This window comes from Ambystoma mexicanum, chromosome 1q, assembly GCF_040938575.1.
Source record: "Ambystoma mexicanum isolate Mex_15411 chromosome 1q, UKY_AmexF1_1, whole genome shotgun sequence".
Taxonomy (NCBI): Eukaryota; Metazoa; Chordata; class Amphibia; order Caudata; family Ambystomatidae; genus Ambystoma; species Ambystoma mexicanum.
In genome coordinates this window covers 246,239,590-246,266,236 of record NC_090922.1, presented here as the reverse complement: position 1 = coordinate 246,266,236, position 26,647 = coordinate 246,239,590, and the positions used below count along the sequence as shown (strand labels likewise).

Here is a 26,647-nt window from a genome sequence, read left to right as displayed (position 1 = left end):
CATTCTCTCGATTGCTACCCTACCTTTAAACCCAGGCTTTTAATGCTGTTCGACGCAGAGAAAGCTTTTGATCACTTAGAATGGGATTGTATGCTTAAACCATTAAGATGGCACTGTTTTAGCGACTCCTTCATAAAACGTATCAACTGCCTGTACCATTACGCTAAAGACTGCATAACAGTAAACAAAATGTCCCCTTTATTCCCCTTAAACATAGGCACCAGACAAGGCTGTTTGCTATCCCCGCTTCTGTATGTCCTTGCTCTAGAACCTTTACTAGAATGAATCAGAAATGACAAAAATATCATGGGAATCCAAGTCCATAACACCATTATCAAGCTTGCAGCGTATGCAGATATTATCCTTTGCCTCTCCAACCCCAAATCACAGTAAGAAAAACTATGGTTCACATTGAAAACTATGGGAAAGTCTTAGGGTACAAACTTATAGAGAAAACCAAGCTCCTCCCTCCATCTGTTTTTTGTATTAAAAGCAACCTTGATGACATAGGACTATGCTGGAAAACAAACCACAATAAATATCTCGGGGTAGAAGCTTCTCTTAATATTGAAACAATTACTAGGCCCAAAAAATCTATATTATAAATGTTAAAGATAAAACCAGATACCTGGTCACCTCTCCTCTGTGCCTATCCTGTTGGGGGAGATTAGACAAAATTAAAATGATACTCAGACCAGTACTATTATACCCTCTTGCTATGATCCCAATCCCATTTAGCAACACATTCTACAAAGAGGCCAACTCTATTCTCTCCAAATGTCTTTGGGAATGGAAATCACCTAAAATATTCAAGAAGAAACTCAAAGCAGATAAAGAACAAAGTTGGGTGGAGGGGTTCCAGTTTCCAAACTTCATGCCGTACCATCACGCTTTCATACTTACACAAATAAACAAAATAGCAGACAACCCACAAGACAGCTGGGATTTACCCAAAAGTCTACCATTTTTTTAAAAATGTTTATACACTTTATTTAAAGTTTATGAAAAGTGATAAGAAATAAGCAATCAATACATAAGTAACATGTGTAGTACAGCAAAGTAAAACCATCATTCTAAGCAATTAACAATTACTTCAGAAATCATAGTATATATAAGGTGAACAGTGAATCTAAATCACTAATAACAAACAATGGTTAAATTATATACAGTTCAATAAACTAATAAAACACAAAACACAAGACATGACAAAACTCATACTCACAACACAAAACCCCACTAGACAACATCAAGCAACGTCACAAACACTCGGTCCAAATATTAATCATAAAATTAATTGAATGGCGCCCATTGTTCCATATAAACATCCTCCCTATGTTGCTTACCAAACTTAACCTTTTCAAAATTCGAGAGAATTTGCACATTAATAAGCCATTCTGCCACACATGGCGTATTCCTGGTTTTCCAGACTCTTGGTATTTGCCTTGTTGCGACCAAGAGGACTGGTCTGTTAGTTGTATTGTTAATTGGGGATATCTGGTGTGATGGTAGTATGGTGGCTTTTGAGAATTTAAGAGAGAAATTTGGCTTGCATAAGGGAGAGTTGAGGAGATATAGTTTGTTGACGGCCTTGATTTCAGAAAGACAACGGATGTTAGAGGTTCCTCTGACGCAGAGACCGGAAGGGTGTAACCTTCTGAAATCTGCACCATATAAAGTGTCAACTTTTTTGAAACTTTTCCCATTAGAGGCTCATCTGGCTGAATCATGGGATAAATTGAGACTTACTTGGTCTGAGGAACTGGGTAGGGTTATTTCAATAAAGGAATGGGAGAGTCTGTGGAAGGTTCCTATCAGGGCGAAAGTTGACTTGAATTTACGTTATATTCACCAGAAGATATTGGGGCGCCTTTATTGGACACCGGTTCGGATGCACAGATTGGGATTGATAGGAAGTGAAAATTGCTGGGGATGCCAGAAGGAGAAAGGTACCCTGTTACATTTGGAATTGTGCCAGGGCGAGGGATTTTTGGAATGACGTATTGGATAGAATTGATTTGATATGGAATCTTATATTTCCGAGAACTCCATCTGCAGTAATTTTAAAATCCCCAAAGTATTGTAGGTCTATTTATTGTACAGCATTAGGTTGGATTAAAAAAAGTCTAAAATTTGAAGAAGCCTTGTCAAACCCATTCCCATTAATATGCAGATTCAGCATGACTAGCTTGAAAAAGCACAATCGAGTCCCAAGCTTGGACTCCGCTATCAAAATACTTAGAGGGTCCAATGTGGTATCTGAGATAACACATGCAGGCTCCCAAATGACCTCACTTTGGAACAATCCCTCATTAGCAATTAATAAACAAACCTTACAATGGGACTCTTAGACGGGAAAATATGTTTCATGCACCATGTATGGGGTGATGAATCTCCTCTCTATTTTGCATAACTTCAAGACAAATATGGTCTCCCCCCCCCCCCCGACTGAATTTAGGAACTACGTGAGGCTTTGTAAAATAATCTCAAAATATAAAACAAATATTCAGATGGATGGTACACCATTGAGGTACAGATAACATTGCATTGTCCAGCTAACTTAACTTAAGGCCACTGTTATTTTTGTAAAAAAAAAAAAAAAATAGAAAAATACTCGCTCGAACAATCACAGTAATGTCAACCTGAAAATCATCAGGAAATGGGAAGCAGCACTGGGGATTGATTTGGAAAGGAACCAATGGCAACAAATAATGAGGGTAGTGAAAGCTTCCAGTTCAGTTAGCAAAACCCAAACCCTTTTCTTTGTTTTTCATAGGGCACTGTGGACTTCTGAAAAATTACACAAGGACAAAATGTGTGGAAATCCGCACTGCTGGAGATGCAAAGATACACAACTACTGGGCACATGGAGCATATGCTTTTCTCATGTCCTCAACTATGTGTATTTTGGGAGATCACTAATAATATTTTAGATATCCTTCAAATTGGTTCTATCTATTCATTGAAAGACCTATGCACCAACTCCTTAGCTACCAATGTTACAGAAAGAATCTTAAATGCTTGACAAATGGCTCTACTAGATACTCTTCGAGCAGCAGCAATTCAATGTATCACCGCTACATGGAAGAATATAGACCCGCCAAACCATCAAGCTTGGTGGAATTCCATCTGCTTGTCTTACCATCTGGAAAAAGCAATATGTGGAAATACCTTAGAAACTCTGAAGTTCTTAGAAGTCTGGAATTCTCTGGAGAAATATTTATGCAAGCCCCTCCCCAATTTTACTTCTAATAGTACATTCCTAGAAGTCTGCAACCTCTGTAATTAAAAACTAGAAGAGGTTCTAGCTAGAGACACCCTGATAGCTCAATTTAGCATAACTTTCTATAGAGCTTACGCTATATTGTAACCAGTCCTGGCTGGGCTGTCCCTCCAGCCCCTTCTCACCACCCTCCCAATGCTGCATCCCTTGGCACATCAGCGACATAGATATTCACCACCTCAGAAGAGCCTAAGTGTCAGTAGTGAACCCTATTGTAGTTCACTTAGGATGGGTTACTTTCTCTTTTCTTCCCACTCTTACTTTCTTCACATCTATTTCTTTCTCTAAGTCTCTTCTCGGTAAATTACATTTGTACCTTTCATTTTCAGTATGCACTGCAGCGCACCCACACAGATAAAAAAATATCTTTAATTGTAAAAAAACAATTCACTTCTATATATTAAAGAATGTATTTTGATTGAACTTACCAACACTATGTAATAGAGCGGGTCAGGGTTCAACTGATTACTGTCAATGAATTTTTCCTTTGAAAATTCTATACATTTTCATAGTATGTCGTGGTTTCCCCTGCATACCTGCAGGCTGGTCCCTTACTTATGTATTATAAACTTACTTACCTTGTCATTTAATGTTGACATTCTGTCTCCCTCTGTGAGGGGTGTGGCATTAGAAATGTACTGTCTACTGATATCTCTGTTGAAAATACAATACAACTTTTTGAACAAAAAAAGAAAAGGTGAACAAGATAATGAAAGGGGAAAACCAAGTGAGAGCTCGGACAGTGCAAGGTGACAGAGGGCTTGGTTAAGAGCAATTTAGCGCATTCGCTAACAGTAACAGAGATTACAAGCACACATATTGTGTGCATAACTTATTTAATTAATAACAGATTAACCACCACATATCATTACTCAACTTCATAATGTGCAAAAACTGGCTAATGTAGCCTATCTCAAATTATGTATTGAAAATAAAACAGCGTGCCTGGAGTTCTCAATTTGATCATCAGAGTACAGCCCAGAAAAAAGCCTTATACGGTAGCAAAGTATGGTACAAGGGGCCATAAGAAATCACGTTTTGCCTTAGCCTAAGGCTCTTCAGTAGATCATTGACAGTCGAAACCTAAAAAAAATAAAAAAAAATAAAAATTCAGCCAGACCTATCGCTAGCAGTTCTTGCGTTTCGCGGACCAAGGACGCGTTACATGATCATAACATGAACACCCTAAAGAGCGTCCCCTTTGCGCATGTGCACACCTAAACACCGCGGCCGTTGGAAACCGGGTAGAAGGCGGCCGTGGAGGCGCGAGGCGGACAACTGAGCAAGGGCGAGGGAGGCAACTGCACGCCCCCTGGTGCCCCTGCCTGCAGCGAGCTCCTGCACGGCCGTTCCTGTGCCATTACACACGCCGTATGAATGCGCCGGAAGCGGAAGCGCGACGTTCCCAGCGCCTCCTCCCCCCGTACTATGGTCTTGTCTGCGCGCCTCCTCTGCTGTCAGAACTGCGCTCCCACACCCGGCTTTAGAAACAGAAGAAGCTGGATTGGAAAGCCCATGCCCAGATCCTAGTGGAAAACGTCAGAGGGGAGTGAGGCCCAGGCCTGAGGCCAGAGCAGCCCCCTAGAGCCCCGACAGAGGTGAGTGTGGGCAACAAACCTTAACCTCATCCGGTGTGCCGAGAGAGACGGTCCTTACTGGTGCATTCCACTGCCCTCTAGGGCTACTTTCTTGCATGGATTCCGACCCCCCACCCCTCTTCCTTTCAGCTAGGACAGGTAACGTTCTCCCACCATCAGGAAGTTCTCACCGACCCCCCAACCGTCCAGAAAAGCATTATCTCCAGCTGCCTTCCACTCGGGCAAAAAATAGCAGTCCATCCATACCTGCAGACAAGCAATCCAAACGCGTGGTCCTATAATGCCACAGCCCCCCCCCCCCCAGCGTTCATCTGTCCCAAAACGCACAATGTCACTCTCGTGAGTTGCACAACCTTAACTCAGAGTAGACTTTTGCAGCTTCTGCTCACCAGAACACAACCCCTAGTGCATATTAGCGATTTATCACTGATGGGTCACTTGAATGCTATGCTTCTCTGGGTTACATGAAGCCATTCCCCACTCCCGCATCCTTCTACCACCTTCTGACTTCTCTGCGTGCCCCATTGACAATAAATAGCTTATGTGCGAAATCGTCATTGATTGCTTTCTGGTAATTATGGGACGATTGTACTTTTCAGTGGGCGGCTACCAGCTGTGATTGCCGTTTATCATGCCATAGTATTTCTTGCACACTCGCCATTTATGAAAGAGTAGTTTAGACGAGGATGGAGTTTAGGTTATGTGAAGTCGTTTTTCTTCTATGTAGTTATGTGAAGTTATTTTTTTTTTTAATCTGGCTCTTGAATGTTTGTTTGCTCTGCAATCGTCCGTTATGCTTTATTTCCTGGTACAACAAGAAAGCTGACTAAACAGTTTCTTTCCCTTTTTATGCAAGTGCATACATAGTAAGCTGAGAAGGCACATTACAATACTCGGTAATTGGTGGCTAGTTTACATTGCTAGGCGATATAAACTGAATAGAATTAGACCAGACGAATTGCTATCACACAGCTGAAACATATTTTAACTTGTAATTTGCTCTTTAGGGCATGTTTTGTTACAGATTCTTAGACATAAAAGGTGCTCATCTTTTATATTTAGCATGCAACAATAAAGGACCATCTTTTTTTCAGTTGGAAAAGGCAAACTGAAAGAAATGTGCATAGATACTTTCAGTTCCTGTCGTGTCACTTCCCATTGCGTAGGTCATAGTCCCAGCACCAATCCCTTTTTTTTTTTTTTTTTGTTTTTGGGACTTGAGTCCTGAGTTTAACATTATCTGATATTTTATCAGGAATGATAAGTTGCATATGTTTGTGTATTGGCGAGAAGGAGTGGCTAAGATAAGTGAAAAGTGAGCAGCATTTGTTTGAGTGGGGTGAATAGTTGTGAGATGGAGTTCACGCATTTCATATTTCCTCTTGACTTGTGTCCTGCATGAGCCGACATGAACCTTTATATACATTTCTATGTGAGCTGCAAAGAAGTTTCGAAACTGGGCCGCATCGACTTTGCAACTGGATAGAGAATGCAATGCATCTGATTCACAAAGGCAGTCCTTTTACATTTGAGACGCCTCTGACTTTAGCTGCCACTGAATATGCAACAATCTTCTGTACATTTGGTCCCTTCATTTTGGTTAAAACTGCTTATTTCTGGCGTTTATGCTTTAAATAAAGATGCTATATTAATTACAATGAAGAGAAATAAAAGTATAGAATGCATTTAAAATTGTGCTTTATTTGTTTTTTTAATAAGTGTGTTTTTTGAAGTTTGGAACATGATTTATTGAATAAAGCAACTATTCGGCCGAATACTAAATATGCTATTGAAAGCAAGCGTCCCCAAACAGCACGATCTTCCCCGCAATGAGAGACAATGAAGGACTCTCCCAAAATGGGAATAAGGCCAAGACAGAGTGCGGGTGAGCGTAAATGGGAGTTTATCAATCAGAATTGGGCATGCAAAGAACTCTGCAAACTCCGAGAGCGCTCTGTCTGACAATAGCAAAGACAGGCGTATATATTTACAAAAAACGTCATCAAAACCTACATACTATAGGGGGCACAAGTTCATTGGGATTGGGTGGCGACGACTAACTATAGGTGCTGCTGCGGCGTGGTTGGTCTTGGCTGGAGGACGTCACTGGTCACCCTTGTGGGTTGGGCTGGGCCTGGCAGGTCGGCTTGAGTTCATCCGGGCGGTGTTGGTGTGCCAAGGCGGCCTGTGGCAGAGATGAATGCCTTTCCTGACTTACTTGCCCTCAGCCATGCACACCGCAGTCATTCAGTCATTTACAGTGTTATTTTCTTTAGTAAATCTTCCAATAGGTTATTTTATAGGTTAATGCAACACAGGAGGAATGCACCTTGTGAGGGGTCTGGAGGTAATACATCGAGGCCTGGTTACCCGTGTCCTGTTGACCGGGGCCATAGGTCGAGGGGCTAAGCTTCGGGGCCTGGGACGGGTGGTACAGGTCTTTCTGTCTTGTTAGAAGTTGTTATGGATGTTCCGCTGTGTGTTGTCAAAGTGTTGGGTGTCCTGATTGCACAGGGCCATAAGTCTAAGACGGTCCGGTGGGTTGTGGGGTTTACGAGGGGGCGCGTGAGTTTAGACAAAGGTTTACTGCTGTGCTGTAAATAATGCAGGTGGCTGGTCGCGGCCTTGGGTGCTGCAGTGGGGCTACAAATCTTTGAAGCGGCTCCAGTCCGGTCGGGGGAGGTGGGATAGCGCAGAGCGGGCCTCTGTTCTAATGTCTTGGCAGCCTTCGCAGGGTGGGAGGGGGAAATGGCCGTGTACGCATTCACAAAGGTATCTCCCTCGTGTGTTGCTGAATGTAGGTAAAGACATCACAAACATTTGAACACTTTCTATAATACTTATTCAACATCGCTTCAAAACATGCATTTAAACTTAGCTGGATGTGTCTCGATTATACCCAGTCCGAGCACCATATTTGTACATTATATTCTAGCAGCTACAGTATTTTAGTTACATGCATATACATTCGCAGTAAATGAGGTAGTAGTTGGGTCGGTGGAGTACATAGAAACGACCCGCCACTGTACGTGACGGTGGTGGCACATAAGGGGCTTAGACATACACACATGATAAGTGCATTCTCGCGCATCCTTTACATGAGTTCATAGTATAGTTGCATTCGCTTTCTCGTGTACTCTAGCAGCATTAGCTTAGTTATGGCGCAAAACCATGGGAGGTAGGCTGCCCAGTGATACACGCAACAAACAGATCCCTGGAGCGTTCCTTTATTATTAGCATCCACCTGTAATGGTGTGAGCTCGCCATTGCTTATATCATGGGAGCATGCTCTCTCATTTTAATACATTCTACAGGCGTTTGTAATATAAGAGATTTTGTGGAAGAAGCATACTTTGCAAGTGGTCTTGACATTACTATATACATATATATTAAGACTGTCTGCCATCAGATGACCATTTTACCGTTCTTCTCATTGTTCAGGCCTGCTGGCCGGGTCATGCTGATAGTGATAGTACACTGCGGGAGGTGAACTGTTACAATGTTAGCGTATTGCGCTAGCTCATGTCCGTCTTGTTCGTGGGAACGTGCTCGCAGCGGATCTGCCAGGGTGCTGCGGCAACAGGGATGAGACTCTCTAAGGGTGGGGGCCGCGCTACAGTGTGCTGAGCTCACACCATCTTTACCAGACAAAAAATGGTTTCTGGGCCTAGCTAAATTTGTATGGGCAATTAATACGTGTGGGCAATGTCTCCAGCGGGTGAGCCCTCCACCACCTGGGCCCGGGTGGCACGAGGGAACGCCCAATGAGCCATAGCCCTCACCTGGGGAGAAAACGCAGGCGAGAGGGGTCTCCTGGACCAGTCCTCCCCTACACTATTCGGCACAGCCCTAATTTTGAGGAGCTTAAATTTAAGGGCATATAGAATGGGATAGTGCAAAACATCTATATTCGTTTTGGGGAGAAATTCCATCTTAGCCAGATTGCACTAGGCTGTTGGGGAGATGGGTAAACAGTAATAGTGACATACATAAGCTGTACATTTTTATTTGTTTATTTATTTATATAGCGCTCCTCAGTTAAAATTAAACGCAGATCCCTTATGAGCCTCCTGGTTTAGGGCAAGCGTAAAGGCTCCAAGTTTTGATTCCAATTGCAAGATTCCTTTTCTGATATCAGCCCAAGCTATTCAACTTTTTAAATTTCCATGCAGAGTCAGCTTTGAGGTCAGCCTTAATCGTTTTTTTATTTGGTGTGACTTCAAAGCCATTACTTTTAAGTACTTCGGCTTGCAGTGATATATGTTCCACAAATAGTGAAGAAGAAAAATTAACAATGGCCCAACTTTGACTGCAGAATCAGGAAGCCCTTTAAAGGTAATATCCTTGGTCGAGATGACGGTAAGTTGTGGAATACTTTGCATAATTTCGAGAACACGTGATCTATTTATGTAAGGACTATGGTTCGTTGCACATGACTCATTTTAATTTTAGAAACATTCCATTTATTAAGCTGGACTATAAGGCCATTTGAGTTTTTCAATATCGCTTGCAATAGATATATTTTGATTACTAGCATGAGAAGAATCGCTCATATCTGATTGTAAATACCCATGCTTCTTAACAAGAGTAGTAATAGCCTTGCTTTTAATGAGCCATTGATCCATAGAGCTAATTATCTTTTTCTCCTTAGTTTTCATGATCGGTTGAGTAATGTCCAATGTTGACTTAGGAACTATTATAGCAGAAGCATTAATGTTAGGCGGCACAATTATTAAGCCCCTACACATATCATTACTCACTCCTCCTCTATTGTTTATTTTCAATGTTTTTAACCTTAGTCGTTTCCTCTGTCTTTGAAGTCTGTTTTTTCATGTTTTTCTTTGTAATCTGTGGATATAATCAGGACTTCTATTGAAGGAATCTATGACGAGGACTTAACATTTGCCTGATCATTTAGCTCAGTTGTATTTACCACATCAGGATCAAGTATTATGAAGTCGTCATCACCTTCAACTAAGTCCCCTTGCATATTGGACTTTGGGGTATGTAGGATAATAATTAGTTCCCCCTCAGAATTCGTGCCACTATTAAACAAAACAATATCAACCATCTTGCTAGTGACAAACAATAGCTCCTTTTGGTCAGTAGATACTTTGGAACAAAGTGCTAACAATGCCTTAAATGTAGCTGTACGTTCTATCATTTCTTCATGTAGAGAACCAGTTATATAATATGTCCATTGAGTCAATATCTCTGCAAACATCCTCAGCAATGTTTTCCAGCTCTGGCGATCTAGACAGGCGGTCATCTTCTGTGTTGATAATATTACCTTGAGCCGAGGAAAACAGGTTTGTACCAGATATAAACTCATGCCCCCCCACCATGATTCCCTCTGAAGTGAATCGCACATTTTCAATACGAATGGTTATTGTCAATGGGAGGCAATGAAAAAGAGCTACCGACTCTCTGCACAGAGGGCAAAATGTAATCAGAGCGGGCGGTTTGAAGGACCTATTTGTTCAAGAAGCAGGTTCCCTAGTTAGAAAGAATGCAGTCATTTTACCAGTATGATCGGTTAGAACAATGGCTATATCAGAAGGAACATCATTAATAGGAGATAGGTCAAAATGAGCAGTAACATTCTTCCCAGAACACTTATTCACAGAATGTTTTAGCAGTTTCCTTGCGTACATCCGTTCTCTGTTGATTCTTCCTTGTTCTGACTGGCATCATAAAAATGTATTTATATGTAAAGCAACCACAAAGAATGAGAGAACCAAATCGGGCAACTGACTAAAATATGAACTTGGTCAGCTTTGGCAATTCAAGTCAACAAAACAGCAGAATGCAAAATAACATCACAGATTTGATAGAGAAGAAGATCAGTACAAGCGCAACTTTTGGAATTTAGTCAATAGTCTTATCCAGTCACAAACAAGAAGAGCCACTTGATCTTACTGTATTAGCCCGAGACATAGCGGACAGCACTCACTAGATGCGCTGATGCGGGCAGTCTCTGCTTTTTAGGAGTTTCTGAGTTTGGAAGGCGGGAGCACCAGCAAAAGTCAGAAGAATGAATGAGGCTTGTTGCTTCAACCAATTAGATATAAGAAGGTCCCTTTAAGCTTCCAATCCTTATTCAGTGTAGCAGCAATGAGCTGAGAGCAGAGGACTTTGATTTTCTCCAACTGTATTGAACAGTATTTTCCGCAGCGAGACAGCACTTGTGATGCACTCGCAAGATGCGTGTGCACTGATGCATGTGCCGTCTGCTTTTAAGGAGTTTTCGGATCTGGAAGGCGAGAGCAACAGCAAGTGCCGAGTAGAATGAACGGGGCTTGTTGCTTCAACCATTTAGACGTAAGAAGGTCTGTTTCAACTTCCAATCCTTATTTACCGTAGCACCAATGAGATGAGATTAGGGGATTTTGACTTTCTCCAACTGTTTTGAACAATATGTCACTCAGCAAGACAGCACTCATGATGCACTTGCTACAAGGCATAAGATAAGCAGTGCCGGTTAGCTATTTCCTATGCAATTCTGTACGTTTGCTCATTCAATCGACACTTGTGTACCACAGCTAACTATTTAAATTACCTTGTTCAATGACTGCACAGCTCAACCAGGATTCCTCTCTTGTCCCCCCTGTGCTCCCTCCACCCTCTTATCTGTTCACTACAAGTTCAAAGAGGCCAATGGGAGCTAGTGGAGGAGACGATTACTGCTGCACTATAAAAATTGCCAAAGGCCTGTGTGGGATTGCTAGGCAAGAAATATTCTCTCTTTTTCAAATAATTGCAAATCAGGAGTAATAGTGAAGACAGTGCTACAATTCCCTTCCTAAAAATGTAAGTTGTTGCATAATGCATAATTACTGTATTGCTAATGTAAAACACTAGATTATTTCCATATTTTTCAGTAAAGTTTAAGTTGGTGTATCTAAATCTCATAGTGTAAACTAAATTTCCTTTTGTCAGGGAAAGTGCATCACTTTGATGAGTGAACAGTTTTGAAAATGTACATGATCACACATCCAAATGATTTTAATGGCGAACCTGGTCATGTGACCTGTTGTACAACTGGTGCTCAACCCATGAGGTGATTCCAAACTCCTTGACTGTCTCTCTTATCTCCTGGTTGCTTTATACCAGCTCCCCTGAAAGTGAGAGATCTACTGCAAGGATGCGGTCAAACCGACCGCATCCAAAAGTTTGCATGGACTAAAAGTCCGAAAAATGCTACCACCACAGGTTTGAACCTTTGGTGGTAGCATTATAGGTAAGTATAAAAAAAGACTGTGGGGGTGTCCCCCGCAGCACCCTGCTCACTAGACTGTGTGGTATAGTGAGCAGGGTGTTGCGGGGACACCCCCGCAGCACACCTGTGGAAAAAAGAAAAAAAAACTGGGGCTGCAGGGGTTTCCCCCGCAACAACCCGCTCACTATACTTTACAGTATAGTGAGCGGGGGTTGTGGGGGAAACCCCTCCAGCCCTGTTAAAAAAAAAAAGAAATAGAAAAGAAAAGGACCCTGCAGCGCCGGTTCCCAATCATGGAAATGAAAGGAGGGAACTGGCGCCACAGGAAACCAGCGTGAAGAAGAAGGTAAGTAGGGTATGTTTATGTTGGGGTGTGGGTGGGAGTGTGCTGACGGTGTGGGTGGGGGGTGTGTTATGGGTGTGTTGTGGGTGTGAGTATGTATGTGTGTTCGCATGAGAAAGTTGCAAACTTTTGGTAGTTTGCACCTTTCTCATGCGAACGTTCCGGCCGCGGTAAATTGAGCCGCGGCCGGATCACTTAGATTCCTACTGCAATACCATACACTGTAGTTCGATTCCAGAGCTCTCTTTGCTCTATGATTAAGATTGCGTTATATATAAGCAGGGAGGGAGCTGGTTAGCAGGGAGAGAGCTGGCCTGTCGGGCTGGGTACGCAAGCAGAATCTGCAAGTAGCTGCCCACATTTCATGCCGGCCTGCTGTGCCTGTCCCCAGCCTTCACCCTGTCCCTGGAGACGATGCCCCATGACAAGTCTCCACTGGAGTACAACACCTCAACCACCCTGCCCACTCCAGTGCACCCCACCATGCTCAATTCAGGTCCTGGAAATAATGTCCAATTGTGACTATATGGGTAATTTATTTTAAAACGGACACATGAATTGCACAAAGCCTAGTTCGCTTAAAAAGAAACAAAAAAAGGTATCGGAACACCAGATGGCAGCTCTAAGTGCTAATGGTGATAAGTATCACTTTGATGGATGCACAGAGCTGGAATGCTTTGCTTGTGCTTACCCGACTCAGGCTTGAGGATCAGTAGCAGCCCTGCCCACCCCTCGCCTCCCCTTGAAAGTGTTAATTAATGCTATATTGAAAACAGTTTATATAAATGACAGCCAAGTGCCATCTTGTCTACCTGAAGTTGACAATTAGCCTGTTTGCCACAAAAGCATACTAAGTACTTGGACTCAGGCTATGACTCTCCTTGAACTTGAAACTTTTGAACTTCTTACACACCAAATGTTGTGTCAAGGATACATTATGAAGGATAACGCTCTGTGCAACACCGACTGCATCCAGCTGAACAGAGCCTTGCTCTGAAATCATTTTTCAAAGCCTTATCATATCTATTTGTGTCCATTCTTGCATCTAACATTTTACAAATCATGTTTGCTAACTTTTAAAATACAGTACAAAATTGCTTATCAAATAAGTATTTTTGCTAATCAAGAAAACTTTAATTAGCAAATTCTGCAAATCAATTTTTGAAAACGGATTTATGCCTTGCGCTATACATTTCTAAGCGCATTGATAGTTAAGGAATTATTGTGCATATTCCCACTATGCTGAATCCGGGCTCGCTGATGCAATTCTTTGTGTCCTAGCCTTTATTTAAATTGTGGCATGAATGTACTTAATCGTGCCACTGTCATTTTTATACTATGTTATCCCAATGTCCTCTGTATAAGTAGCGACATGATCAGCAAAGTGCAGTTATTTATACTTTGCCATGTTAGCAGGGTAATATTATTTTTGTAGAGTGGTGCAATTAACAGGCTCCATTTAAAGAGCACTGTGGATTGTGGGTAAACTTTGCATTTTACACTTTTAATGTGGGACTATTGCCCTTCTGTACCTACCCTAGCTCCTGTCATTGGCTAGTGCTATATGACTCTTGGCGAGTACTAAATTGTGCGTCACAAATGATATAGGTGGTACATTTTTGGTCCGTAATTATTTGCTTGCAACTTAATGCATTCTGTACCAGAATGGGCAAAGCCAATCGGTTCATGTTTGTTTGCACCTTGCATTGTATAATTATATGCTTCAAACTTAATGCACTTTAGGGGGAAATGCAAATAATAACTATAGAGTAATATTTCATTTATTTCTTGCCAGGTAAGAATTGGCTGCTAGGTATATGCATTTTGCACTTTCATTATAGTATTCCTTGCATAATTGTGCAGGATTTAGTCATTCGAGCAGAGTAACGTCTAATTTATTCCATGCTACACCTGAATAAGTTTACAGGTCCATATATTTTGGCATGTTACTAAGGGATAACTTGTGTGGGTAAAATGTGACCATTATTCGGTTCTTGGATGCCTCTATAAGGAGTTCTTGCCCTGTGCACTTTACTGCATGCATCTTTGCACTTTTGCTGATTCACACAGACCTTTCTGTGATTCAGGACATGTTATACATGCATTTCTGTATTGGTGTAAGCCTTTGCAATTTTACAACCTCAGTACCATTAGTTGTGGTCTCTTCATTGCCATTTACATGTCTTTACAAGGACCGAAATTAGGATTGGCTAAGCAGGAGCTAAAAGTGGCTCCTGGCTATTAACCATTAACCATTGACCATGAGCAACCACGGGGAAGAAGGAGTTAGTACATTGCATCTTACGTGGAAATTAGATTTGGGTAATGCTAACACATCATTTTGTCCATTGTTTATGACATCTTATGTTTTAACCCCTTAACTGCTGAGGGGTTTCCCTCCCAGTGCTGAGCCCTTTTTTGGAGATTTCGGTATGTCGCCATTCAATCCCTTGTTACTTTTTTGTTACACGAGATATCTCGGCCACATTTGGCCCCTTTTCTTCCCACATTTAGGCGATCTTAGTTTGCTGTATGACGGTGAGAGAAAATAGCAAAAACAAAGCATATTTTTGTGTTTGTTCAAAAAATAGAAATAAAATGATGTACAAAGAAGCCCGTGTTTTTCTCCTTGTGAGAGCTAGGAACAAATGGTTTGCTGTTCTGAATTCGCCATATTCCATGCTTTCAAGTACGGGTTGAGTGGAAACAAAAAAAACATATTTTTATAAGGTTACCATCAGTTATGTGAGATGTGATTTATTTATTTTCTCGCTTTTTTAATAGGACATGCGTGGATGAAATGTTAGAGGAGGGTATGACGGCTGAATGGGAAGACGGGAAGGCATACCTTTCTGAAAAGTAGACACAATTCAAAGTTTAGGGAGGGGTCATATGCTCAGGTCAGGCAACAACAATGTAGGTAAAATTCCCATAGTTTGCAAAAAAATGTAAAAATGACAGAAAAAAAGGTATGTGCTATTTGGACCTGAGAAAAGCAATTCACTGCTACATTCCCCTGACTCTTCTAGTTAGGAAATCACAGATTTTTCAGCTTGTTTCACAAAACAAGCATTACCACAAGCCAAAAACGGAGCAGTGACACACAGGATGTTTATGCTGAAAACCCTAAAAAGACATACTTAGCATTTGAAAATAAGGAAAACAAATGTGGTGAGGAATGGCAAGCATCTTTAAAAAAACAAAAAAAATAAATAAAAGAGCACAGGCAGACCTTTCGACTTGTGCAGGTTACAAAAGCGTACAGTGCCTAAAGCAGCGACTAAATGTAGATTACATTTGGGAAATGAAAGGGTTGTGTAACAAAGTGCAGTAGCAAATGTATGAACGCGTTATCAAAACCAAGAAAAAACAACTTCCCGCATTCCACAGGTGTCCCGACGAAAACAGTACCTCACATGTGTGGCTGCACCTACCTGGGCGCAAAGGGAGAAGGCTAAACCACTGGTACATCAAACTCCCCAGGGAAGACTGGATTTGGCTTTGTGGACAACCCACCGATTTGGGCTTGGAGTGTCGCAGCCACCAAGGAAAACGGGGAACTCCATGTATTACTGAAAAGACACCCGTGGGAATTCAGAGGTATGACTCTCACAAATGACCCTAGAATTTATTACCCACAATGCCTGGCAAATTCCACAATTTAGAGGAAAAAACTACTGCAGAAAAAAAACCCAGCTAGTGCTTATTTTTTAAAAAAAATAAATAGCACTTACCGAGATTCAGCTGCAGCTTTCCTGCTCTGGTCTCCGGTCCCCGTCCTCTGCGTCCTCTGCGTACAACACTAATGAAGGGAAAGCCACCCAGCGGTAGCTTTTGTTTACTACAGCTGGCTGGCTTTTCCTTCATTAGTGCCGCAAAAGCCAGCACAGGAGGGCATCCATTTCACAAAATGGATGCGCCCATGTGCTTGCTTTTGCGAATTATGAGCTTGAATAGCTCAAAATTTTACATAGGAAGTTTTAAAAAAGAGAATGCTAGTATTTTTTTTTATGTTGCCCATCTATTTTTTAAATAAAATTTTTTACTAGACCATGCCTTTAAACTGGCGGTTTTACTTGTACTATTTGTTTAATTTTGGGAAGAACTCCCTTTCATAAAATGTGATCTATAACACAGTACAGAACATGTCACCTTTGTGTATGAATCCATGCAATTAAATGGAATCAACCATTGAAAACGTGACCCATCCTGAAACGAGAAAGCAGTGTAGATGGAGTACGGCTCTAGAAGACTTCAGATGTTAACATTAAGCACCTGTGAAGCTATTGAAACTCGCTGTCTCTTGTTACAGGCTGAAGGTTGTATTTCTTTAGAGATCTCTTCAGGTATTCTCTTTTAGTAACCGCCATCTGGTTTAATGAACTTAACAGAATGACCTGCTCCGTTTTGTGTAATGAGTCCTCATTGAAGAGAGCTGTATAATCCTGTTTGATAGTATATTGTAATTCCGCGATACATTGAAAATTGTTTTTTGCAGCTTGTATGTGAGAATGCGATTTTAGCTTTGTTTCCATTTTCAGCACTCTGTATACTTGCATAGAACTTGATTTACAGTATTTATAATCAAGATTCCTAGTTTAGCCCTCGAATTGTGACCGTTTGGCCTCTAGCTTTGTACAGAGAAGCAGTGCTCCAGATAAGATTTTGAGGTGGGAGTATTTTAGCCCCTATTTTTAAACTTTGAGATTAAATGTGATTTTAAAAGAGTAAAAATGATATTGCCTCTTTGCAAGAGAGTAAAATGTATGTGACATCCAGCAAACGTGTGCAAAACCTGTATGGAAATCATTACGATGCAGCAGCTTTCTGCATTGTGGCAGAATACACCTTTTCATTATTTCTCTAGCTTCAGAGAAATACATTCAGTTTCAGAGGTATTTATCCCTGGTTTGCAATTACATCTGTGCAGATAAAAATCAAAAGTAGCCTTCTGATTTCTTTCAAGTAACCTGACCTTTGCACTGCCCTCTCCTCTAAACATGTGTGTAAATGTACACAGGAAAATAATAATGCTGTCGCATTTACAAGATTTTCATGCGTAAAAAGGTCTAGTACGCACCTTATATGGAGGGCTGCAGAGAAGAGTGCACTGCCTCGGATTACCGAGTTACATGCCTCCCCTTTACATGCTTTCCGTATCGACTCCTAGAGCACTTTGGTTGTTCAGGTCATCTGAAAGTACTATGTTAGCGCATCCTTAATTTTCCACCCCAACAGAGGGTGTAGGAGTACATTTCCTTAATCTAGGAAGAGCTTATTTGCTGTGGGAATCTGTCAAGTTCAATCCAGGCAAACCCCTGTGCTTTGAAACCACTACAATGATGATTTGGTTCTGTATAAAGCATTTCTTATATAGCCTAACATAAGATCTGCAGTCGCGTATGAATGGTCAGACCAATCTAGTATTGTAGCTAAACTTCTGCATCCGATGTAATAGGGAAGGGTTCCTTCATAAATTATTCATGCTAGAAAATGTAGTAATTATATTAATCAGGATGGGTGTTCTGACATTTTGTATTTTGTGCAACAGGAAGACGTGTCAACCAGAGACAGCTTGGACAGTTGTAGAGTGATGCAGTTGGTGGACAGTCTTCCTCTACAAAGTCCATTGGTAGAGTGATAGACCAGGTGATGAAGGCATAGGATGGGAACAGAACATACATAAAATGACAATAGCAATCTCTGGACAGTATTTACATGATCATTTACAAATGCCTTTTTCTGAGGGACGTTATCAGTAGCGGGAGGGACAGTGGCATTGCGTGCTCAGTTGAGAAAGCAAGGTGGGAGTGGAAGAGCTCCTTTTTTGTTGTTGTGTATATCTCAAATCTAAATCCACTTTGTATTTATCTGGGCTTGCACATGTGCGGCTCCAATCAATGTGCAACCTACATCCGAATCCCAATTCCCTCTACCACACTGCGAGGGTAATTTAGATGCAGAGGGTGTAATCCTTTTATACAGAGTAGATGCAGACAGGGGCACAGTCTTTGAGAGAACAAAAGTTGTAGGCGAGGCATGCATTGTAGCATTGAACGGCGAGAAAAGTACAACAAAAAGGTCCCGCAGAACATTATATCGACAAATTTCAGACGCTTTCAGCTTATTTTGTTTAATGCTAGATTTACAGTCACTATTGGCTTTATTCCCTTGGGCGATTCCTTTTTGGATGTTTAGTTTCTTGCTGTGATCAGCACTGTTTGTACTTATATTGTGACCGCAGCAATACGATTTGTTTTATTATCAGTTTAGTACCAATTGTGCGCACAGTCCTTCAGAAAAGAAATAATTCACTTTCAGACTTGATTGGGGTGTTTAGATTAGCTTTATTCCTTATGTGGTGCAGATTTGTTGTATTATAGTCCATACAATAATCTGTTATTCAAAAAAATCAAAGTTGGTCTTACAAATGGATTGTATTTCCTAAAGTCAATAAATAGGTGTGTATTCATTTCATACATTATATATTGTCATCCCTCTCGACACGTGTTTCCCCATAGTTTATGCCATGGTTCATCAGGAGAGAAAAAGCTGTAAATAAACAGAATGATGAAAGAAAAGGTTTTTTTGGGGGGGTCGGGGAAGTAATCATTTACAGAAAGATGAGAGAGGACACTTGGTTGTTAATGGCTGGCAGGTGAAATAAGGCTAATGGGCATTATCTTATATTTTGATGTGGTTGTTCACCCCTTGTTGTTGGTTAATCAGCTTGTTTGAAAAAAAAGGTTTTGTCTTCCTTTTTTAAAGCTCAGTCATACGATCCTATCCGTGGATCCTCTGCGCAATGTTAGCCTTTGTGGGTGAATAAAATGGTTTGCTTTTAAGGTTAAGTTTAAGTTTAGGATTTAGGAAGTTTAGGACATGTGCTCATTTTTTTAACCACTTGTGGTTTTTAAAAGGAAGAAAGCTTTATATGCTAGACTATTAGGAGAAAGAAAATATACATTCCAAACATTTAAGTTTTGCTTGCAGTTAGAATGCTGTTTAGTAGGCCTTTCTGTTATACAAAATATTTAGAAATGGCTGCAAAAATATTTTGTATCTAACTTACCTATTATGGCTTTTCCTGTATTCAAGGTGGAGCAAGGAGATACGGTTGTCTCCCTCACAGCGCCAGGATCAGCGTTGTGTTGTTACTCTGTGAGACTTCTGGTTTTATAGCCGGAAGTTAATCACGTGACAACGTTCTATGATGTCATCACGTGATAATGCATCTGGCGGCCATCTTGGATTTTGTTTTTGCTGCGATTTTTCTACGGGTGACTTTCTAGAGACAAGAAGGATAAGCCCGTGTGTTTTTAGGTGGAGAGATATCTTATCTTTATAATATCTATATCTTTATTCTCTTTAGGCTTTCTGGGGCCGGTCCAAAATATCTTCAGCTATCCCTCCACAAATATCTCCCCTCTCGAGCTCTTCGCTCCTCTACCTCTAACTGCCTCCGGGTCAATCGTTTTTCAAAGAAACGAGCTGGGGGTAGATCTCTATCTTCGGCTGGGGCCTCCCTCTGGAACAGCCTCCCTGCCACTCTAAACCTTGAGGAGAACCATCTCTGGTTCTGGAAGCACCTAAAGATCTTCCTCTTTGCTTCTGCCTTCTCTCCCCCTGTCCCCTGCAGACCAGCTCTCTCTTGGCACTGTGCACCTGGCCCCACACTTTCCCCTGGGTCCAGGTACCTGCTCACCCTGCCGCCCTCCTGCACTGCCTCCTGGCCACCCCTTGCACTGGATGGTCTGTATCTGTACCCATACAGCCCCCATCCCATTTTCTTCTTTTCTGCACTTATCAGACTTACCCAGTCTGTTGCCATAAACGCAGCACTTGCCTGCACTATCACTGTTTATTGCCCCGTTCTATTTTTTTTAAATCATTTATTTATCTCCTCTCCTCTGCACTTTCCACTCTCCCCCTTCCATGCACTTTTTCCCTTTTCCCCTCCCCATGCACTTGCGCGTTCTCAATGTCACTGGGCCTAGTAAGATCGTTCTTGTTTTGTGTTCTCCCCCGTTTCCCTTCCCTTGCCTAGTCGCGCTCTGAAACACCTGTGTATGAGCACGATACAAATAAATTATCATATCTCACTAAGTCTCAATGGTGTGCTGAGGCCTAATAAGGTGACAGTTCTCTCTTATCTGGGAGGTCGCATGACAATAATATAAGTGCATTTTAAATTCCCGTTGGCTCAACATAATGAAGATAATTTAGCATACATCTTAACAATAGTGACATAGAAAGCAACACAAATAGACACAATTTGGGTTGTTGTTTGCACAATCAGAAATATCTTAACTTAACATATTTTTAGCATTAGTGGCATTTCAAAAAATGAAATATAAACACAATTTGGGTTGTTGTTTGTACGACTTGATGTGAATTGTAAAACCGTGCCATTGACTGTGGTTTTAATGTAAATTTTTATAGCCAATGGGATATCTCATGTTCCGAGTTTAAACGGGAGTTTTAAGTGTCCATGATGCAAATCCATTTGGTCTCGCAGCTTTTACTTAAAGCGCAGAAACTCAAAATCAATCACATTCTGACCATCATAAACCTGTCCAATCTTCCAGATACCAGCTCTCTGCCACGAGACCCATGACAAGACACGGTTATTTGTGTTTCCATAAACTGGAATCTGCACACTAATTATTTCTCTTCCCGAATCTTATTACTTTTACGCCATTCCTTCACAAAGTGCTTTACAAAAGGCAGAGTGGTACCAATAGGCAATCTTTTATCCATGAACAAAAGAACATCGGTGGGGCAGGAGAAACTGATTCCTCCTATTTTTTTTAATCCAACCTGATCAAGTACTGCGATCAGACATCAACCAATGATGCAACGTGCGCAGCGTAAATGCAGAGTGATACCGCTTTATGTCGGGAAAACCAAAGCCGCCTAGCTTCACTGACTTAAAGCGCATCTTTCGAGACTCTCACTTTACTCCCCCCACGGCCCGCCCACACAAACTTATCCAAGGATTTATTGATGTTACCTAATACATTTTTTGAAAGCGGCAGAGGGAGCATGCTAAAAACATATACACATTTCTGAAGAAGGGACATCTTAACTATGTTAACCTTCCCCCATAAGGTTAGTTTTAACTTCTCCAATCTCAATCTACAGTAAAGACTGTCTACCTCTGCAACTTTTAAAACGGATAGTGTATGCAAGCGAGGACTCCACATGCCTATTTATATGAATACCCAAATATTTAAGACCCGAACCAGCCCACATCTCCCGATCCACCTCGTACAACTCCCTATGACACGATGCTGAAATTGGATAAATTAAAGTCTTTGCTATATTAACTTTATAAGTAGAGAATTTGCCAAATTCATGCAGAGTTGCTAGAAGCTCCGGATACGAACGCTCCGGGTTCGAGATTAGGACTAAGGTCATCTGCATACAAAAGTACTTTGGACACATATTCCCTAAACGGAATACCTATTATTATATTAGGATGATTCCTAAGCATAATGGCAAGCGGTTCAATGAATAAGTCAAATAATAGTAGAGAGAAAGGACAACGTTGTCTAGTTACATTTAAAATATGAAAGCACTCTGAATGACAGCCATTAACAATTATGGCAGCTTTTGCATCTCCATACAAGGCTCCAAAAAGTCTAAGAAAAACTGGCCCACAGTTGATCTTAAGCAAAACCTGACACAGAAAAACCCAACTCGCTCTCATGCTTTCTCAGCATCTATACTTATTGCTGCATATGCATCCGCAGAATTTCTCTTTAGATAGATTACATCAAGCAACTCTTGCAATTATCACTAGTATTCCTCCCACTCACAAAACCAGTTTGATCTTTGTGAACTAACTTTGGAAGGAGGCCCTTTAATCTTCTGGCAAATATTTTCGGCAGAATCTTCACGTCCACATATAAAAGCGAGATGGGTCGATAATTTCCACAATGTGAAGGATTCTTACCTTTGCTTAGGAATAACCGTTATTAATGCGGTCTTCATTGAATCAGTAACCTCCTCATTATTCAGAATTTCTGTAAAAAATTTTCCAAGAAAAGGGGACCGACTCTGACTAAAGGTCTTGTAGAACTCTATAGAAAATCCATCCAGGCCAGAGCATTTACCTCTGGCCAATGTTTTAATTGAGCTCTCAATCTCCTCTACTGTTATTGTTGCATCTAGGCCTAATCTCTCCTGCTCATGTAGGCTTGGCATTTCTAATCCACTAAAAAAAGTATTAATTTCCGCCTCAGGAATTGTCTCATTACCTCTGTATAAAGAGGTGTAATATCATATTTCTCAATTAGTGGGTGAATGGTTGAGTGAGGCTGATTCATTCATGATGATAGCTGGAGATTTTAATATTGTGTAAGTGATGGGCTTCGAATGAAGTTGTCTGCCCGACTGAATAGGAAAAAATGGGATAATCTCTGCACGACTTGGGACCTTCATATCTTGAATAAAGTGATGGTTGAATCGCTAGTACATGGAAACGAGGTGAATTACGCACCACAATTGATCATATTGTGGTCTCGAGAGCACTGCTAGATATGTGTAATCACTCATTGTGGTCTCCTTCACTGCAAAATGATCACAATATGTTGGTCACTGAATTCTCCATGAAGATAAATGAAGCAGGTACCCAAGGCCCTATAGATCTGTCAGCTGTCAGTCAACCCTGCGGAAAACAGTATACGCAAATATAGGTATATGGGCTGGACATTAAATGAGAAGCTGACAAATTATGTGGATCGTGTTAGCAGAGAGGCCCTATCAGACAATCGTTCAGTTGAGGGCTTTAATGAGTTCCTCCTTACTACGAGATTCCAAATACAATACGTTAAACAGACAATTAGCATACATTCTCCTTTAATAAAGAAGTCTGGCTAGAAAAGGGGTGTGAATTATCAATTGAGACGGCTCAGAATCAATGAATATGGTACAGAAAATTATTTAATTAAGAAAAAGTAAATTCAGTTAATCTATAAACGATGGCTACGGGGCCATAGACAGTTTATGAATAATAAAACCGGGTAGAAGATGTTGGAGGTACTTATAAAAAAAGATACAAGGCAAATCTGGTCTATAACAAATGATGATGAACATCCACAAGGTGTACTGCAATCGACAGGTGTGTCTGGGGACTCGTGGATTAAACCTTGGGAAAACATTAATGGTATGGGTTCTGCAGGGTCCAGCAAGGTGGCTAATAATAATGAGCCATGGCGAGTAGAATTTGAGGCAACAGACATTGAAAGAATTGCAGAAGCATCTGTGTCTGCTTATGTGGTCCGAACTGTTTATCTAATGCATTGCTCAAAGATAATGTAAAATTCCTCAATCTTGGAGGGAATGAAAAAGGTGGGACGGTCCCACCCATTGGACTACCGTCCTATCGCCTTGCTTGACCCGGACAGCAAAATATTTGCCACAATCTTGTTGGAGAAACTGAATGACTGTTTAAAAGAAAAAAGGCTCCTGCCCAAAGCACAAACTGGGCTTCGAAAGGGGATGGGAACAACGCTGAATGACCTAATCTTATCCGGTTGGAAGGATAGAATTACAAAGGGCTTTGGAGATAGCCGGTTAAGAGTTTTTGTGGCTTTAATAGACTTCTCCTAAACCTTTCATCTCATGGACAGGGAACTGTTATGGAAGAAATTAAAGGCCTGTGGAATTCCAGAATCGCTACTCTCAATACTCGAGCACATCCACCAAGAAACCTGGATTAAAATAAGATTGAACTCAAAAGGAGCATTAACAGCGCCAATTAGAACATTTTAAAGGGCTACGGCAAGAATGCATATTTGCACCATACTCATTTAAGCTCTTCATGGCCAATTTCTGTCAGGCAATGAAAGGTATTGGCTTGATGTCACCTACATTGGAAGGAGAATCAATGAATTGGTTGGCTTATGTGGACGATTTGGCACTCATAGACTTGTAGGTTTGCATTGCCTAATAACTAAAATGACCGAATATGCTGAAGTGAATGGATTGGTTATTAATCAAAAGAAGTGCCAGATTATTCAGCTAACGCATTCAAAGATGGCGAGAGCAAAATATAACTGGCAGGTTAATGATATTAAGATAGTACCCCAGAGGGAGTTAATTTATTTAGGGTTCCAGTTATGGGACAGAACTCTTGTGAGGCAAGTATTAACCATAATGAGCAACAGTGAGCAATTGATTTAGCAAATGAAGAAGGTGCATAGTAAATATTGCAAGTTTACAATAAAGCCTTTGGTGACTTATTATATAGGCAAGGTGGTCCCGAAGATGATGATGGGATAGAAATCAAACCGGTGAGCCTAAATATTCTGTGGGTTAAGATCGAGGGTCACATATGGAAAAGGGTGCTGAATCTTCCCATGGGGACACCAATGCTGTCAATTAGATTTTAATTGGGGCTACTGTCCCTGGCATATTGGGTCCAATGAAAGTCCTGAATTTAATGGAAAATATATTCAACCCAATGAGTAACACAATCTTTGAAAATCTGAACAAGGAATTAGTCGAGTAATTCCCTGTTTCTTATGGATATGGCCAATGCTGCTGATATATTATCTGATTGTAATAAGGGCAGGAGAGAACTGCACGAAAACCCAGATTCAATTAAAAAAAGGTTAAGAGACTGATTGGATTAAAACCATTACTATGGTTAAAAATTGTAAACTTCATACCACTTTGGCCAGAATTGATAAACCGTTGGGCACACTGGCAATATATTTAAAGCAATTCCCGTATCCTAGAATAAGGAGTAACTTTTTGCGTTTTTGCCTCAATCTACTGCCTATAAGAGACATACTGGCTATGGGATCAATCCACACACTTGAAAATATAGACAAGTGTCGCTACTGTAAAGAAAATGAGGAAACCCTTTTAATGGTACAATGCACAGATCTGAAAATAATTTGAACGTGCATTCTGAGTAGACTTTTTTTTTTTTTTTTTTACACAATGGGATGGATAGACCTGACACAAGAAGTATGGTATATGCTGAGTGGAGGTAATTAGGTCTTCTTGACTGTAAAGGTGATAAGAATGCTGGACGAGCTTGGTTTTACTAAGTCGAATTACTGCCTATTTAAAGATTCTTACTCTTTTCTTTTCAGATTTGCAAAATGGTATTAATTATGAATGTTTGAGGTGCTACTAATATGTATTTTATGTAGAAGTTGATGGAAGTATCTTATGTGTTTAAAATGATACGATTGTTTTTTATTCGTGTTTTAATCTTCTTTGTGATATATATGTGCAAAAGTTCAAATTTTGAACATAAACACAATAATAAAAAAAAGATTATAATTATATAGATGCAATTTGCCAGAGAGTGGGAGTTTGGGGTACACCATGAATGGGCTTAAAAGGAGTGGGAGTTTGGGGTACACCATGAATGGGCTTAACAAGGAGTAGCAACAACTTGAAGAGTGTTTGATTATGCATGCAGAGTTGTGCAGCTCGGTGATGGTTGGTTGGTTTGTGGTCAGGGGGTTCTAGATAGTTTGAAACTCTAAGTTGAAGACTTTGGGAAGAGCAAAAGAGTAGAGTGGAAAACCAAGGAATAGGCTAATGTAGTAAACTCTGCTCAGCACAAGGGTTCACATTTGCATGGCCTGTTTTTAGCATGGTGTAATTGCATGGGCTGTATTCATATTGGCAAAAGGTTGAGCAAAAGTGCACACCTACTTCGTATTGAATTGATTGATATTTCAGTAAGTGTTATTAAGTTTTCAGGTGCGGGCGAGGAACTGGGGTCTTGGCACAAAACCCCATTCTAAATAATCAAAGGAAAGAAGATTCAGCCTAGGAATCCTCCCGTCCCCTGCACACTTTCAAATTGTTTGGGGAAAACCCACTACTAGTTTTTTTTTTAGTATAAAACAAAGTAAATATGTATTGATAACAAAAGCTAGATAGACAGAATGATTCAAGGAACAAAAGTATTTTGTAAATATGGTGTAATAAAAAAAAGGAATTTTTGTTTACAAAGGAAGATACAACATAGCATCAACAAAAACATCAAAGAATTAAAAGATGATGGAGACCAAAAAAATCGGCGATACGTTTCGAGGATGCTTTCCTCTTCTTCTGGCCAACAACAGACTCTTCAAGTAAAGAGAAAACAGTAGTTCACAATCATGTGGTTCACAATTAGAATTTTTACAAGTGCAAGAAAATCTCTTATGTATGCTAAACATGTGAAACATGTT

General features: G+C 40.7%; 1 protein-coding gene across 5 annotated transcripts in view; it reads left to right on the top strand.

The window, feature by feature from the left end:
* The first annotated feature begins 4,658 nt into the window (after positions 1-4,658).
* The window catches only part of PPP6R1 (protein phosphatase 6 regulatory subunit 1), a 1,952,116-nt gene continuing 1,930,127 nt past the window's right edge, over positions 4,659-26,647 (top strand). The window contains exons 1-2 of one of the 5 annotated variants that reach the window (XM_069638186.1): positions 4,661-4,878; positions 15,831-16,040. The gene's annotated coding sequence lies outside the window, so the exon portion shown is untranslated. Of the gene's footprint in view, positions 4,879-15,830; positions 16,041-26,647 lie in introns of all 5 variants that reach the window. The other 4 variants (XM_069638194.1, XM_069638176.1, XM_069638165.1 and 1 more) reach the window with 4 other exon arrangements.